At 42.2% G+C, this 15,056-nt stretch overlaps 1 protein-coding gene and 1 long non-coding RNA gene across 2 annotated transcripts in view; one reads left to right on the top strand and one right to left on the bottom strand.

The window, feature by feature from the left end:
• Window positions 1-15,056, top strand: part of LOC125628866 (transcription elongation regulator 1-like protein) — a 243,610-nt gene that overhangs the window by 46,922 nt on the left and 181,632 nt on the right.
• Window positions 1,227-2,587, bottom strand: LOC142072819 (uncharacterized). Its single transcript, XR_012669407.1, has 2 exons — window positions 2,354-2,587; window positions 1,227-1,765 (listed from the first exon to the last, which is right to left on the bottom strand). It is a non-coding gene; the product is annotated as an uncharacterized LOC142072819 (long non-coding RNA).

Raw genomic sequence — 15,056 nt, forward strand, 5'->3', positions numbered from 1 at the left:
AACTTTCGCATGCGTAAGGGCACTTTCATGGAACTTTGTGACTTGCTTTCCCCTGCCCTGAGGTGCATGAATACCAAGATGAGAGCAGCCCTCACAGTTGAGAAGCGAGTGGCGATAGCCCTGTGGAAGCTTGCAACGCCAGACAGCTACCGGTCAGTTGGGAATCAATTTGGAGTGGGCAAATCTACTGTGGGGGCTGCTGTGATGCAAGTAGCCCACGCAATCAAAGATCTGCTGATATCAAGGGTAGTGACCCTGGGAAATGTGCAGGTCATAGTGGATGGCTTTGCTGCAATGGGATTCCCTAACTGTGGTGGGGCTATAGACGGAACCCATATCCCTATCTTGGCACCGGAGCACCAAGCCGCCGATTACATAAACCGCAAGGGGTACTTTTCGATAGTGCTGCAAGCACTGGTGGATCACAAGGGACGTTTCACCAACATCAACGTGGGATGGCCGGGAAAGGTGCATGATGCTCGCATCTTCAGGAACTCTGGTCTGTTTCAAAAGCTGCAGGAAGGGACTTTATTCCCAGACCAGAAAATAACTGTTGGGGATGTTGAAATGCCTATATGTATCCTTGGGGACCCAGCCTACCCCTTAATGCCATGGCTCATGAAGCCGTACACAGGCAGCCTGGACAGTAGTCAGGAGCTGTTCAACTACAGGCTGAGCAAGTGCAGAATGGTGGTAGAATGTGCATTTGGACGTTTAAAGGCGCGCTGGCGCAGTTTACTGACTCACTTAGACCTCAGCGAAACCAATATTCCCACTGTTATTACTGCTTGCTGTGTGCTCCACAATATCTGTGAGAGTAAGGGGGAGACGTTTATGGTGGGGTGGGAGGTTGAGGCAAATCGCCTGGCTGCTGGTTACGCGCAGCCAGACACCAGGGCAGTTAGAAGAGCACAGGAGGGCGCGGTACGCATCAGAGAAGCTTTGAAAACCAGTTTCATGACTGGCCAGGCTACGGTGTGAAAGTTCTGTTTGTTTCTCCTTGATGAAACCCCCCGCCCCTTGGTTCACTCTACTTCCCTGTAAGCTAACCACCCGCCCCTCCTCCCTTCAATCACCGCTTGCAGAGGCAATAAAGTCATTGTTGCTTCACATTCATGCATTCTTTATTCATTCATCACACAAATAGGGGGATGACTACCAAGGTAGCCCAGGAGGGGTGGTGGAGGAGGGAAGGAAAATGCCACACAGCACTTTAAGCACAGCACTTTAAAAGTTTACAACTTTAAAATTTATTGAATGACAGCCTTCTTTTTTTTTGGGCAATCCTCTGTGGTGGAGTGGCTGGTTGGCCGGAGGCCCCCCCACCGCGTTCTTGGGCGTCTGGGTGTGGACGCTATGGAACTTGGGGAGGAGGGCGGTTGGTTACAGAGGGGCTGCAGTGGCAGTCTGTGCTCCAGCTGCCTTTGCTGCAGCTCAACCATATACTGGAGCATACTGGTTTGGTCCTGCAGCAGCCTCAGCATTGAATCCTGCCTCCTCTCATCACGCTGCCGCCACATTTGAGCTTCAGCCCTGTCTTCAGCCCGCCACTTACTCTCTTCAGCCCGCCACCTCTCCTCCCGGTCATTTTGTGCTTTCCTGCACTCTGACATTATTTGCCTCCACGCATTCGTCTGTGCTCTGTCAGAGTGGGAGGACAGCATGAGCTCAGAGAACATTTCATCGCGAGTGCGTTTTTTTTTCTTTCTAAGCTTCACTAGCCTCTGGGAAGGAGAAGATCCTGTGATCATTGAAACACATGCAGCTGGTGGAGAAAAAAAAAGGGACAGCGGTATTTAAAAAGACACATTTTATAAAACAGTGGCTACACTCTTTCAGGGTAAACCTTGCTGTTAACATTACATACATAGCACATGTGCTTTCGTTACAAGGTCGCATTTTGCCTCCTCCCACCGCGTGACTACCCCCTCAACCGTCCCCCCTCCCTGTGGCTAACAGCGGGGAACATTTCTGTTTAGCCACAGGCAAACAGCCCAGCAGGAATGGGCTCCTCTGAGTGTCCCCTGAAGAAAAGCACTCTATTTCAACCAGGTGACCATGAATTATATCTCACTCTCCTGAGGATAACACAGAGAGATAAAGAACGGATGTTGTTTGAATGCCAGCAAACATACACTGCAATGCTTTGTTCTACAATGATTCCCGAGTACGTGTTACTGGCCTGGAGTGGTAAAGTGTCCTACCATGAAGGACGCAATAAGGCTGCCCTCCCCAGAAACCTTTTGCAAAGGCTTTAGGACTACATCTAGGAGAACCGCAAATGCCAGGGCAAAGTAATCCTTTCACATGCTTGCTTTTAAACCATGTATAGTATTTTAAAAGGTACACTCACCAGAGGTCCCTTCTCCGCCTGCTGGGTCCAGGAGGCAGCCTTGGGTGGGTTCGGGGGGTACTGGCTCCAGGTCTAGGGTGAGAAACAGTTCCTGGCTGTCGGGAAAACCGGTTTCTCCGCTTGCTTGCTGTGAGCTATCTACAACCTCCTCCTCATCATCATCTTCTTCGTCCCCAAAACCTGCTTCCGTATTGCCTCCATCTCCATTGAAGGAGTCAAACAACACGGCTGGGGTAGTGGTGGCTGAACCCCCTAAAATGGCATGCAGCTCATCATAGAAGCGGCATGTTTGGGGCTCTGACCCAGAGCGGCTGTTCGCCTCTCTGGTTTTCTGGTAGGCTTGCCTCAGCTCCTTCAGTTTCACGCGGCACTGCTTCGGGTCCCTGTTATGGCCTCTGTCCTTCATGCCCTGGGAGATTTTCACAAAGGTTTTGGCATTTCGAAAACTGGAACGGAGTTCTGATAGCACGGATTCCTCTCCCCAAACAGCGATCAGATCCCGTACCTCCCGTTCGGTCCATGCTGGAGCTCTTTTGCGATTCTGGGACTCCATCATGGTCACCTGTGCTGATGAGCTCTGCATGGTCATCTGCAGCTTGCCACGCTGGCCAAACAGGAAATGAGATTCAAAAGTTCGCGGTTCTTTTCCTGTCTACCTGGCCAGTGCATCTGAGTTGAGAGTGCTGTCCAGAGCGGTCATAATGGAGCATTCTGGGATAGCTCCTGGAGGCCAATACCATCGAATTGTGTCCACAGTACCCAAATTCGAGCCGGCAACGTCGATTTAAGCGCTAATCTACTTGTCAGGGGTGGAGTAAGGAAATCGATTTTAAGAGCCCTTTAAGTCGAAATAAAGGGCTTCATTGTGTGGACGGGTGCAGGTTTACATCGATTTAATGCTGCTAAATTCGACCTAAAGTCCTAGTGTAGACCAGGGCATACACACACACTCCCTACCTACCTACCTGCGAGGCTCCAGGGAAGAGGGGGAAGGCAACATGGCTTGCATTTTTCTTTCTACTTATTGCATAATTCAAAGTGTCTTTACTCAATGTCACTTCTCTTGTTTTTTGTTTTACAGGAAAAATAAAGTAGTGGTGAGAATGTATTCACCAGACTTTGGTTAGAAGAAAAACAGGTGCTTTTAATAGCGCGTTAGTGAAAACACAGCAGCAATAGGATTTGAGCTTATAGCCTTCTTTACTAAAGTCAATTGCTTAATCTACAAAGATTAACATACTTTTTCCAGAGGGAGGGGGAGGGATGAATAATACATTCCATTTTTTTTTCAGTTTGCTAGTGGAGAGAGCCCAGCAATGTCTTGGCTATAATAGAAACTTACTGACAATGGCAAAAAGTTAATTAAATATTTTATACAGTACTTACAGAATGCAGACAAATTGAATTTCCTCACACGTGCTAAACTCTTTGCATGCAAAATATCATGAAATGAAGACTTTTGACTTTTGGCTTGTTAAAATAAAAAGCAGTATTTTTTTTCCCCAAAATGTCACTAGGCTGCAGCACTGTAGAACACCTTTGAGTTTTTCGTGTAATATGAGTCTTTGCCACCCAAACTGGTCTCATCCAGATAAGGTATGAGAGATGTAAACCTCGGCAATTAATGTTGCCCACACTCGTGATATCACAAGCGTTGTTTTGGGGGCCTTGCTGCAAAACATAGAGGCAGCTCAGGATTTTTGCAAGGTCTGTCTGTCTAATTTCTTCCTTTAACCACTGGAGGCTGCTCTGCCACTTGTGCGAGGGGCAGACATAGGTTCTAGTACTGCAGACAGCTGCTAATGTGTTCTGTGTGGGAAGAGACCCAGATCTGACAGAGTACAGCAGAACGGTCCCCTGTCTAAGACAGAAGCAGTGGCCTCATCCCTTTCCCACTGTGGGGTATGCCTACACACTGCAGGTGGCGGTGAGCCTCCCAGCCTACGCAGACAGACTCGTGCTAGTCGGGCTTGAGCTAGTGTGCTAAAAATAGCACTGTGATGTTGCAGCTAGGGCAGAACCTTGGGCTCTTAAGCCCACCCGACCTTCCTGGATCTGAGCTTGGGTGGGTGGCCCGAGTCTGTAATAGAACTTCAATGCCTGCACTGCTATTATTAGCACACTAGCTATGCTGGCTCCCTCCAGCAGTGTAGACATACTATCAGACCTCTCCCCTGAAGGCTGGAGACAGATCAGCAGATGGAGATGAATGGGGAACTGCCAGGATGGAGGACTCTGGGCAGTAGGAACAAGAGCTGGGTAGCCAGTATACAGGGAGCTTGGGCCTGCATTTATGTGTACACATTTTACATGCAATGAAGGTTGCATATTGAATTGTGATTGGCACACCACACTGCTGCTGCCAGAGAGGATGTGGGGGTGGGAGGAAGGAGGTGGCTGGGGCAGTTCAAAAGCCAGAAGAGAGACCCAAAACCGTGACTTCTGAGTGTTTTGTTTTTTTTAACAATGATTATTAGGCCAATCTAACACTGTTCTGTGGTCTGACCATGACTTTTAACTCTTGGGTTGTGAGTACTCCAGTCATAATCTTTCCACCAGTGTTTATCTTGAACAGCTGCATCAAGGTAAAACTACCTGTGCCTTATCTCCACCTAGGCTTGCACAACAAGATAACGATCTCTTTGGAAGAAACACATTTTCTTTCCTAAGTGAACATAACCTCAGAGATTTGCAATGGGTTACATATATACCCTCTGCTCCTCCAAAAAAGTAGCACAACTGATGCACAAGGGTAGAGAGCTTTTACATTACTCCTTCGTCTCAGGTGCATTAACCTGCCTGCTCACCCACCAACTACAAAATAAATGTTTGTCTTTAGGTTGGAGTAATTTTCATGTATGTGAATATTTGGTTTAATATGATCACCTTATACAGTGACTACTTCATTATCTTGCATGTGTGAATCAGAATGATGCAGTTCAGTTCTTTTCCCCCATAAGTGGCACCAAAAATTTCATACTTGGAGGCCCTTCATTAAGGGAACCATGTATATCCTACACTTAAATGCTTTGAATTAGAATTGTTTGAGTTCACATTTCTTGTCACTTATTGTGCAGAGTCTTATCTAAGCTTTACACACAGACCTGGGAAAAGGGTTGGAATTTGTGGGGAGCATGGGCTGTTATAGCAGGGATAAAGGAGAGACAAGACAGAACTGGTGGGGTGAAAATCAAATCAGTATTTTAGAACTCTGCATACTAATGTGAGAAGTATGGGGAATAAGAAGGAAGAACTCAAAATGCTAGTAAATAAACACAACTATGTCATAGTTGGCATCACAGAGAGTTGGTGGGATAATACGCATGACTGGAATATTGGTATAGAAGGGTACAGCTTGCTCAGGAAGGACAGGCAGTGAAAAAAGGGAGGAGGTGTTGCCTTGTATATTAAAAATGTATACACTTGGACTAAGACTGAGAGATGGAAATAGGAGACAGACTTGTTGAAAGTCTCTGGGTAAAGATACAAGGGGTAAAAAACAAAGGAGATGTCACGGTAGGAGTCTACTACAGACCACCTAACCAGGAAGAAGAGGTGGATGAGGCTTTTTTTAAACAACTAACAAAATCATCCAAAGCACAGAATTTGGTGGTGATGGGGGACTTCAACTAATCAGACAACTATTGGGAAAATAACACAGCAGGGCACAGATTGCCCAACATGTTCTTGGAATGTGTTGGAGACCATTATGTTTTATTTCAGAAGGTGGAGAAAGCTAGGAGGAGAGAGGCTGCTCTAGATTTGATTTTGACAAATAGGGAGGAACTGGATGAGAATTTGAAAGTGGAAGGCAGGTTGCGTGAAAGTGATCGTGAAATGGTAGGGTTCATGATTCTAAGGAATGGTAGGAGGGAGAACAGCAAAATAAAGACAGGTTTCAGATTAGCAGCCATGTTAGTCTGTATTCGCAAAAAGAAAAGGAGTACTTGTGGCACCTTAGAGACTAACCAATTTATTTGAGCATAAGCTTTCGTGAGCTACACCTCACTTCAGGTGGTAGCTCACGAAAGCTTATGCTCAAATACATTGGTTAAAATAAAGACAGTGGATTTCAAGAAGGCAGACTTTAGCAAACTCAGGGAGCTGGTAGGTAAGATCCCATGGGAAGCAAGTCTAAGGGGAAAAACAATTGAAGACAGTTGGCAGTTTTTCAGAGAGACATTATTAAGGGCACAAGAGCAAACTATCTCACTGCGTAAGAAAGATAGGAAGTATGGCAAGAGACTGCCCTGGCTGAACCAGGAGATCTTCAATGATCTAAAAATAGAAAAAAAGAGTCCTTCAAAAGGTGGAATTAAGTCAAATTACAAAGGATGAGTATAAACAAATAACACAGGTATGTGGGGACAAAGTTAGAAAGGCCAAAGCACAAAATGAGATCAAACTAGCTAGAGTCATAAAGGGTAACAAGAAAACATTCTACAAATATATTAGAAGCAAGAGGAAGACCAAGGACAGGGTAGGCCCGTTACTTTGGAGGGGGGGAAACAATAAAAGAAAATGTGGAAATGGCAGAGGTGCTTAATGAGTTCTTAGTTTCAGTTTTCACCAAGAAGGTTGGTCGTGGTTAGACATCTAACATAGTGAATGCCAGTGAAAATGAGGTAGGATCAGAGGCTAAAATAGGGAAAGAACAAGTTAAAAATTACTTGGACAAATTAGATGTCTTCAAGTCACCAGGGCCTGATGAAATGCATCCTAGAATACCCAAGGAGCTGACTGAAGAGATATCTGAGCCACTAGTGATTATCGCTGAAAAGTCATGGAAGAGGGGAGAGATTCCAGAAGACTGGAAAATGGTATTATACTTCCCCATCTATAAAAAGGGAAATAAGGACAACCTGGGGAATTACAGACCAGTCAGCTGAACTTCTGTACCAGGAAAGATAATGAAGCAAATAATTAAGCCATCAATTTGCAAACATCTAGACGATTATAAGGTGATAAGTAACAGTCAGCATGAATTTGTCAAGAACAAATCGTGTCAAACTAACCTGATAGCTTTCTTTGACAAGGTAACAAGCCTTGTGGATGGGGGGAAATGGTAGACGTGGTATATCTTGACTTTAGTAAAGTTTTTGATACGGTCTTGCATGACCTTCTCATAAACAAACTAGGGAAATACAAGCTAAATGGAGCTACTGTAAGGTGGGTGCAAAACTGGTTGGTAAACCGTTCCCAGAGAGTAGTTATCAGTGGTTCACAGTCCTGTTGGAAGGGATAATGAGTGGGGTCCTGCAGTGATCAATTCTGGGTTCTGTTCTGTTCAATATCTTCATCAATGATTCAGATAATGGCATAGAGAGTACACTTATAATGTTGGTGGATGATACCAAGCTGGGAGAGGTTGCAAGTGCTTTGGAGGACAATATTAAAATTCAAAATGATCTGGACAAACTGGAGAAATGGTTTGAAGTAAATAGGATGAAATTCAATCAGGACAAATGCAAAGTACTCCATTTAGGATGGAACAATCAGTTGTACACATACAAAATGGGAAATGACTTCCCAGGAAGGAGTACTGTGGAAAGGGATCTGGGGGGTCATAGTGGACCACAAGCTAATTATAAGTCAACAGTGTAACACTGTTGCAAAAAAAGCAAACAACATTCTGGGATATATTAGCAGGAGTGTTGTAAGCAAGACACAAGAAGTAATTCTTCCATGCAATCCATGCTGGTTAGGCCTCAACTGGAGTATTGTGTCCACTTCTGGGTGCCACATTTCAGGACAAATTGGAGAAAGTCCAGAGAAGAGCAACAAAAATGATTAAAGGTCTAGAAAACATGACCAATGAAGGAAAATTGAAAAAATTGGGTTTGTTTAGTCTGGAAAAGAGAAGACTGAGCGGGGACATAACAGTTTTCAAGTACATAAGAGGTTGTTACAAAGAGAATGGAGAAGAATTGTTCCTCTTAACCTCTGAGGTTAGGACAAGAAGCAATGGGCTTAAATTTCAGCAAGGGAGGTTTTGGTTGGACATTAGGAAAAACTTCCTGACAGGGTGATTAACCACTGGAATAAATTGCCTAAGAAGGTTGTGCAGTCTCCATCATTGGAGATTTTTAAGAGCAGGTTAGACAAACACCTATCAGGAATGGTCTAGATAATACTTAGTCCTTGAGACTAAGTAAGTCCATGAGAGCAGGGGACTGGACTAGATGACCTCTCGAGGTCCCTTCCAGTTCTATGATTCTGTACGAGTGTTGGAAGTCAAAAGAGAAAGACTGTATCTAGAACTAGGAAGCAGAAGTGGTGAAGAGAGAATAGAAGATTTAGACTGGAAAATAATTGCAGTAGCCCCCTATAGGAAAACTTTGAACTGCAGGCAAGATTTATTGCTTGTGTTCATGAGTCTTTACTTTAACTGGAGTTAAAGTGAACTAATATATTGTTCTGGTTATTGCTGTTATCATTTGCTTGAGTTTATTGGTATTAGAATACTATTACAAATTTTATATGCATCTCCTTTTACCATATATGTTTATGGTTATGATGTTACATTGCTACATTACAAATAACACATGTTATAGAGATAACAGAAACATGGTGGAATAGTAGTCATGACTGGACTACAGCTATTGAAGGATATGTGCTGTTTAGGAAAGACAGAAATAAAGGTAAAGGTGGTGGAGTAGCACTGTATATCAATGATGAGGTAAAATGTAAAGAAATAAGAAGCGATGGAATGGATAAGACAGAGTCCGTCTGGGCAAAAATCACATTGGGGAAGAAAACTACTAGAGCCTCCCCTGTGATAGTACTTGGGATTTACTATAGACCGCCGGGATCTAATTTGGATATGGATAGAGCCCCCTTTAATGTTTTTAATGAAGTAAATACTAATGGAAACTTTGTGATCATGGGAGACTTTAACTTCCCAGATATAGACTGGAGGACAAGTGCTAGTAATAATAATAGGGCTCAGATTTTCCTAGATGCAATAGCTGATGGATTCCTTCATCAAGTAGTTGCTGAACTGACTCGAGGGGATGCCGTTTTAGATTTGGTTTTGGTGAGTAGTGAGGACCTCATGGAAGAAATGGGTTGTAGGGGACAACCTTGGTTCAAGTGATCATGAGCTAATTCAGTTCAAACTGAACAGAAGGATAAACAAAAATAAATCTGCGAATAGGGTTTTTGATTTCAAAAGGGCTGACTTTCAAAAATTAAGGAAATTAGTTAGGGAAGTGGATTGGACTGAAGAATTTATGGATCTAAAGGCAGAGGAGGCCTGGGATTACTTCAAGTCAAAGCTGCAGAAGCTATCGGAAGCCTGCATCCCAAGAAAGAGGAAAAAAATTCATAGGCAGGAGTTGTAGACCAAATTGGATGAGCAAGCATCTCAGAGAGGTGATTAAGAACAAGCAGGAAGCATATAGGGAGTGGAAGATGGGAGGGATCAGTAAGGAAAGCTACCTTATTGAAGTCAGAACATGTAGGGATAAAGTGAGAAAGGCTAAAAGTCAAGTAGAGTTGGACCTTGCAAAGGGAATTAAAACCTATTGTAAAAGGTTCTATAGCCATATAAATAAGAAGAAAACAAAGAAAGAAGAAGTGGGACCGCTAAACACTGAGGATGGAGTGGAGGTTAAGAATAATCTAGGCATGGCCCAATATCTAAACAAATACTTTGCCTCAGTCTTTAATAAGGCTAATGAGGATCGTAGGGATAATGGTAGCATGACAAATGGGAATGAGGATATGGAAGTAGATATTACCATATCTGAGGTAGAAGCAAAACTCTAACAGTTTAATGGGACTAAATCGGGGGGCCCGGATAATCTTCATCCAAGAATATTAAAGGAATTGGCACATGAAATTGCAAGCCCATTAGCAAGAATTTTGAATGAATCTGTAAACTCAGGGATTGTACTGTATGACTGAAGATTTGCTAACATAGTTCCTATTTTTAAGAAGGGGGAAAAAAGTGATCCGGGTAACCACAGGCCTGTTAGTTTGACATCTGTAGTATGCAAGGTCTTGGAAAAAATTTTGAAGGAGAAAGTAGTTAAGGACATTGAGGTCAATGGTAAATGGGACAAAATATAACATGGCTTTACAAAAGGTAAATCGTGCCAAACCAACTTGATCTCCTTCTTTGAGAAAGTAACAGATTTTTTAGACAAAGGAAACACAGTGGATCTAATTTACGTAGATTTCAGTACGGTGTTTGTTATGGTGCTACATGGGGAATTATTAGTTAAATTGGAAAAGATGGGGATCAATATGAAAATTGAAAGGTGGATAAGGAATGGTCAAAAGGGAGACTACAGTGGGTCCTATTGAAAGGTGAACTGTCAGACTGGAGGGAGGTTACCAGTGGAGTTCCTCAGAGATTGGTTTTGGGACCAATCTTGTTTAATCTTTTTATTACTGACCTCGGCACAAAAAGTGGTAGTGTGCTAATAAAGTTTGCGGATGATACAAAGCAGGGAGGTATTACCAATTTAGAGAAGGACTGGGATATCATACAGGAGGATCTGGATGACCTTGTAAACTGGAGTAATAATAATAGGATGAAATTTAATAATGAGAAGTGTAAGGTCATGCATTTAGGGATTAATAACAAGAATTTTAGTTATAAGCTGGGGACGCATCAGTTAGAAGTAACGGAGGAGGAGGAGGAGGACCTTGAAGTACTGGTTGACCACAAGATGACTATGAACTGCCAATATGATATGGCCGTGAAAAAAGCTAATGCGGTCTTGGGATGCATCAGTTGAGGCATTTCCAGTAGAGATAAGGAGATGTTAGTACCACTATACAAGGCACTGGTGAGACCTCATCTGGAATACTGTGTGCAGTTCTGGTCTCCTATGTTTAAGAAGGATGAATTCAAACTGGAACAGGAACAGAGAAGGGCTACTAGGATGATCTGAAGAATGGAAAACCTGTCTTATGAAAGGAGACTCAAGGAGCTTGGCTTGTTTAGCCTAACCAAAAGAAGGTTGAGGGGAGATATGACTGCTGTCTATAAATATATCAGAGAGGTGAGGAATTATTTAAGCTCAGTACCAATGTGGACACAAGAACAAATGGGTATAAACTGGCCATCGGGAAGTTTAGACTTGAAATTAGACAAAGGTTTCTAACCGTCAGAGGAGTGAAGTTCTGGAATAGCCTTCCAAGGGAAGCAATAGGGGCAAAAGACCTATCTCGCTTCAAGATTAAACTTGATACATTTATGGAGGAGATGGTATGATGGGATAACATGATTTTGGCAATTAATTGATCTTTAACTATTCATGGTAAACAATAGGCCCAATGGGCTGTGATTGGATGTTAGATGGGGTGGGATCTGAGTTACTACAGAGAATTCTTTCCTGGGTATCTGGCTGGTGAATCTTGTCCACATGCTCATGGTTCAGCTGATTGCCATATTTGGGGTCGGGAAGGAATTTTCCTCCAGGGCAGATTGGAAGACGCCCTGGGGTTTTTTTGCCTTCCTCTGTAGCATGGGCACAGGTCACTTGCTGGAGGATTCTCTGCTCCTTGAAGTCTTTAAACCACGATTTGAGGACTTCAATAACTTAGATATAGGTGAGGGGTTTTTTGCAGGAGTGGGTGGGTGAGATTCTGTGGCCTGCATTGTGCAGGAGGTCAGACTAGATGATCATAATGGTCCCTTCTGACCTTAAAATCTACAAGTCTGAGTCTATCTAAGTTCCAATGACACAAAACCATCTTCTCTGATGCAGTGATATGCAGAAGTGAGAAATGTTGTAAAGCTGCTTAGTATAGCGTAAGAGCGAAATTCTGCTCTTGGTCGCTACAAGTAAATGGAAATTGTGCATCAGTGCCAAGTATTTTGTGTTAAGTATGCATCAGTCAAGAGACGCTCAGATTTTCTTTCTTAGTTATTTTGGTGCCTTAGTGCACGTGCACTATTTCTCACTCATTGTAATCTTCAATTTTTTTAATCAAACTGTTCCGTTTTTCAACTTGTACTTTTGATTTGTTTTAATGTTATAAACTAGAGATGTGACTCAGCCATGAAGTTGAGATTTAGATCGGAGTTCAGACTTCCTCAAAGTTTGATTCTGATCTAGGTTTTTGAAATGGCCCCTATCTAATATAAATCAACAATTAAAACCTACTACAGAAAAATGAAGTCTGCTGAAAAAATTTCCTTGGTCTCTGTCAATTTATAAATTCTGATAGAAAATATACTTTGTGATATGTTGCATAAGAAAATGTTATTGAGCATTCCATGAAGTTGAGAATGCAGTGCATGCTCAAAAGGCTAATATTTTAATCTTCTACTTAACAGTTTGTATAACATAATTATGAACCTAATAGATATCAAGTAAATTCCATGCCCCAAAAGTATGCTTCAGATAATTTAACATTACATTTAATCTTGGAAGTTAAACGTAATTTAGGCCTACCTGGTACTATTTGTTTGGAAGTTTATTCTAAAGAAAATTGGATTTGGATGTTAATTTCAGTAAAACATAGCAATTATCTGCTTTTGTCCATTAGCAATTCAGATTGGACACTTAAGAACTGTTTAATTTAGCTTACAAAACAGTTCCATGGAAAGGTGCCTTCTCTTCCATTTACTAATTGCTTTAAGTCCTGCAGCTTTTAACCATTACCACCAGGGACATCAAAGATAACTGGAATGTGAGATAGAAGTAAACAGGAAGAAAACAGAGATAACAACATATTTTTGCCAGTGAGAGAACCATGTTTATTCAGTCACCGAGACACTGGAAAGCAAACGTGTAGGAATCTCATTATATTTAATAAACTGGGGGAAGTCAGATGTCAGTTGAAGTTTTCCAGTTTACTTCATGAGGGACTGGATTGGGACAAACAGTGTTTGTCCAACCTGTTCTTAAAAACTCCAGTGATGGGAATTCCACACCCTCCCTTAGAAGCCTGTTAGAGCTTAACTAGCTTTATAGATAGGTTAGATATCAGAGGGGAAAAAACGAATTCCCCCTTGCTATAGTTTAAGCCCATTATTTCTTGCCCTATCTGCAGTGGACATGCAGAACAATTGATCTCAGTCCTCTTTTATAACAGCCCTTGGCATATTTGAATACTGTTGTCATGTTCTCCTTCAGTCTTTTTTTTTTCCTCAAGACTAAACATGCCCAGGTTTTTTAACCTTTCCTCATAGGATTGGTTTTCTAAATCTTCAATCATTTTTTTGCTGGACTCCTCTGGACTCCTCCAATTTGTCTACTTCTTTCCTAAACTGTGGCATTCAGAATTGCACACAGTACTCCAGCTGAGGCCTTACCAGTGCCAAGTAGAATGAAACAATTTCCTCCCATGTCTTACCTACAGCACTCCTGTTAATACATGCTAGAATGATAGTCTTTTTTTTTTACAGTTGTCAGTGTTGCCTCTTTCAGTTTGTGATCCCCTTTAACCCTCAGATCCTTTTAATCAGTACGACTGCCTAACTAGTTATTCTCCATTTTGTTGTTGTACATTTGATTTTTTCCTTCAGTGAAGTACTTTGCACTTATCTTTATTGAATTTCATCTAGTTGATTTCAGATCAATTCTCCAATTTGCAAAGGTTGTTTTGAATTCTAATCCTGTCCTCCAAAGTGCATGCAACCCCACCCAGTTTGGTGTCATCTGAAAATGTTATAAGCCTACTCTCCACTCCATCATCCAAGTCATTAATGAAAATAGTGAGTAGTATCGGACCTGTACTGACCCCTGCAAGATTCCACCAGATTGCCAGCAAACTATTGATAACTAGTCTTAGAGTATGGTCTTGTGTACCCACAAATTGTGTACCCACCTTACCGTAATTTTATCTAGATCTTTTCGCCTCCCCCTTCTCTACCTCCCCCCTGACTCATAAGCTGTGGTGTGCACCATGGACAGATCCAAGTGTATGGCCTGATGACTTTTGGAAGGAGGAAGGTTTGGGGAAAGAAATGACAGCATACATTATGCCTACCTTTATGTAATATCTGTTTTGTCTAAAGAAAAGACGCTGCAACCTGAGACTATGGCTCAAATCCTGTACTAAATTATGGAAATCTGCAGGGTTGCACTGGATGCAAATGAACAACCGTTTGGCTGTGTGACTGTATAATGGTCATGTTTTTTTCAGGATTCCTAAGTTTATGCAATACAGCAAATGAATAATTCAAAAACTATCCTTCATGAAGTGCCTGATCACGCATAGCTCACTCAGGAAAGCCTTCTATTGTAAGCTGTTCACACAGGTTAAATGTCACTGGTTTGGAGAATGAGTTGAAATTGTAATATCTCTTTTTTTTCCCCTCATAGAGGATACCATAATAATGTTCTTTAATGCAATAGAACCAACAGTGCTTAAAATGGATTCAGTGGTGTTCTTGTTCTATATCCTAGAAACACCCACAAACCAGGCATAGAAACACGCTGTGTCTCAGTAGCCACTGCTCCAGCCTTCTAGAACTCAAGTTACGTCTCATTTGCTTTTTACTGAGGATTAAAGTAATAATGCCCTGATGATGCTCTGCATAACAGGGAATTAAGAGTATATCACCTGTAAAGTGCTATCCTCTAAAGCACATCTTTTGGAAATATTAAATTATCTGAAACAAATAATTTCACTTTAGGATATCTGAGATATTGTGGTACAATAATTAAGAGGTTGGCTTATTCATACATATTGAAGGCTCTGAGACATGCTTTGCTGCAGTTTGTTGCAATATGCTTTC

Source organism: Caretta caretta, chromosome 7, assembly GCF_965140235.1.
Source record: "Caretta caretta isolate rCarCar2 chromosome 7, rCarCar1.hap1, whole genome shotgun sequence".
NCBI classification, from domain to species: domain Eukaryota; kingdom Metazoa; phylum Chordata; order Testudines; family Cheloniidae; genus Caretta; species Caretta caretta.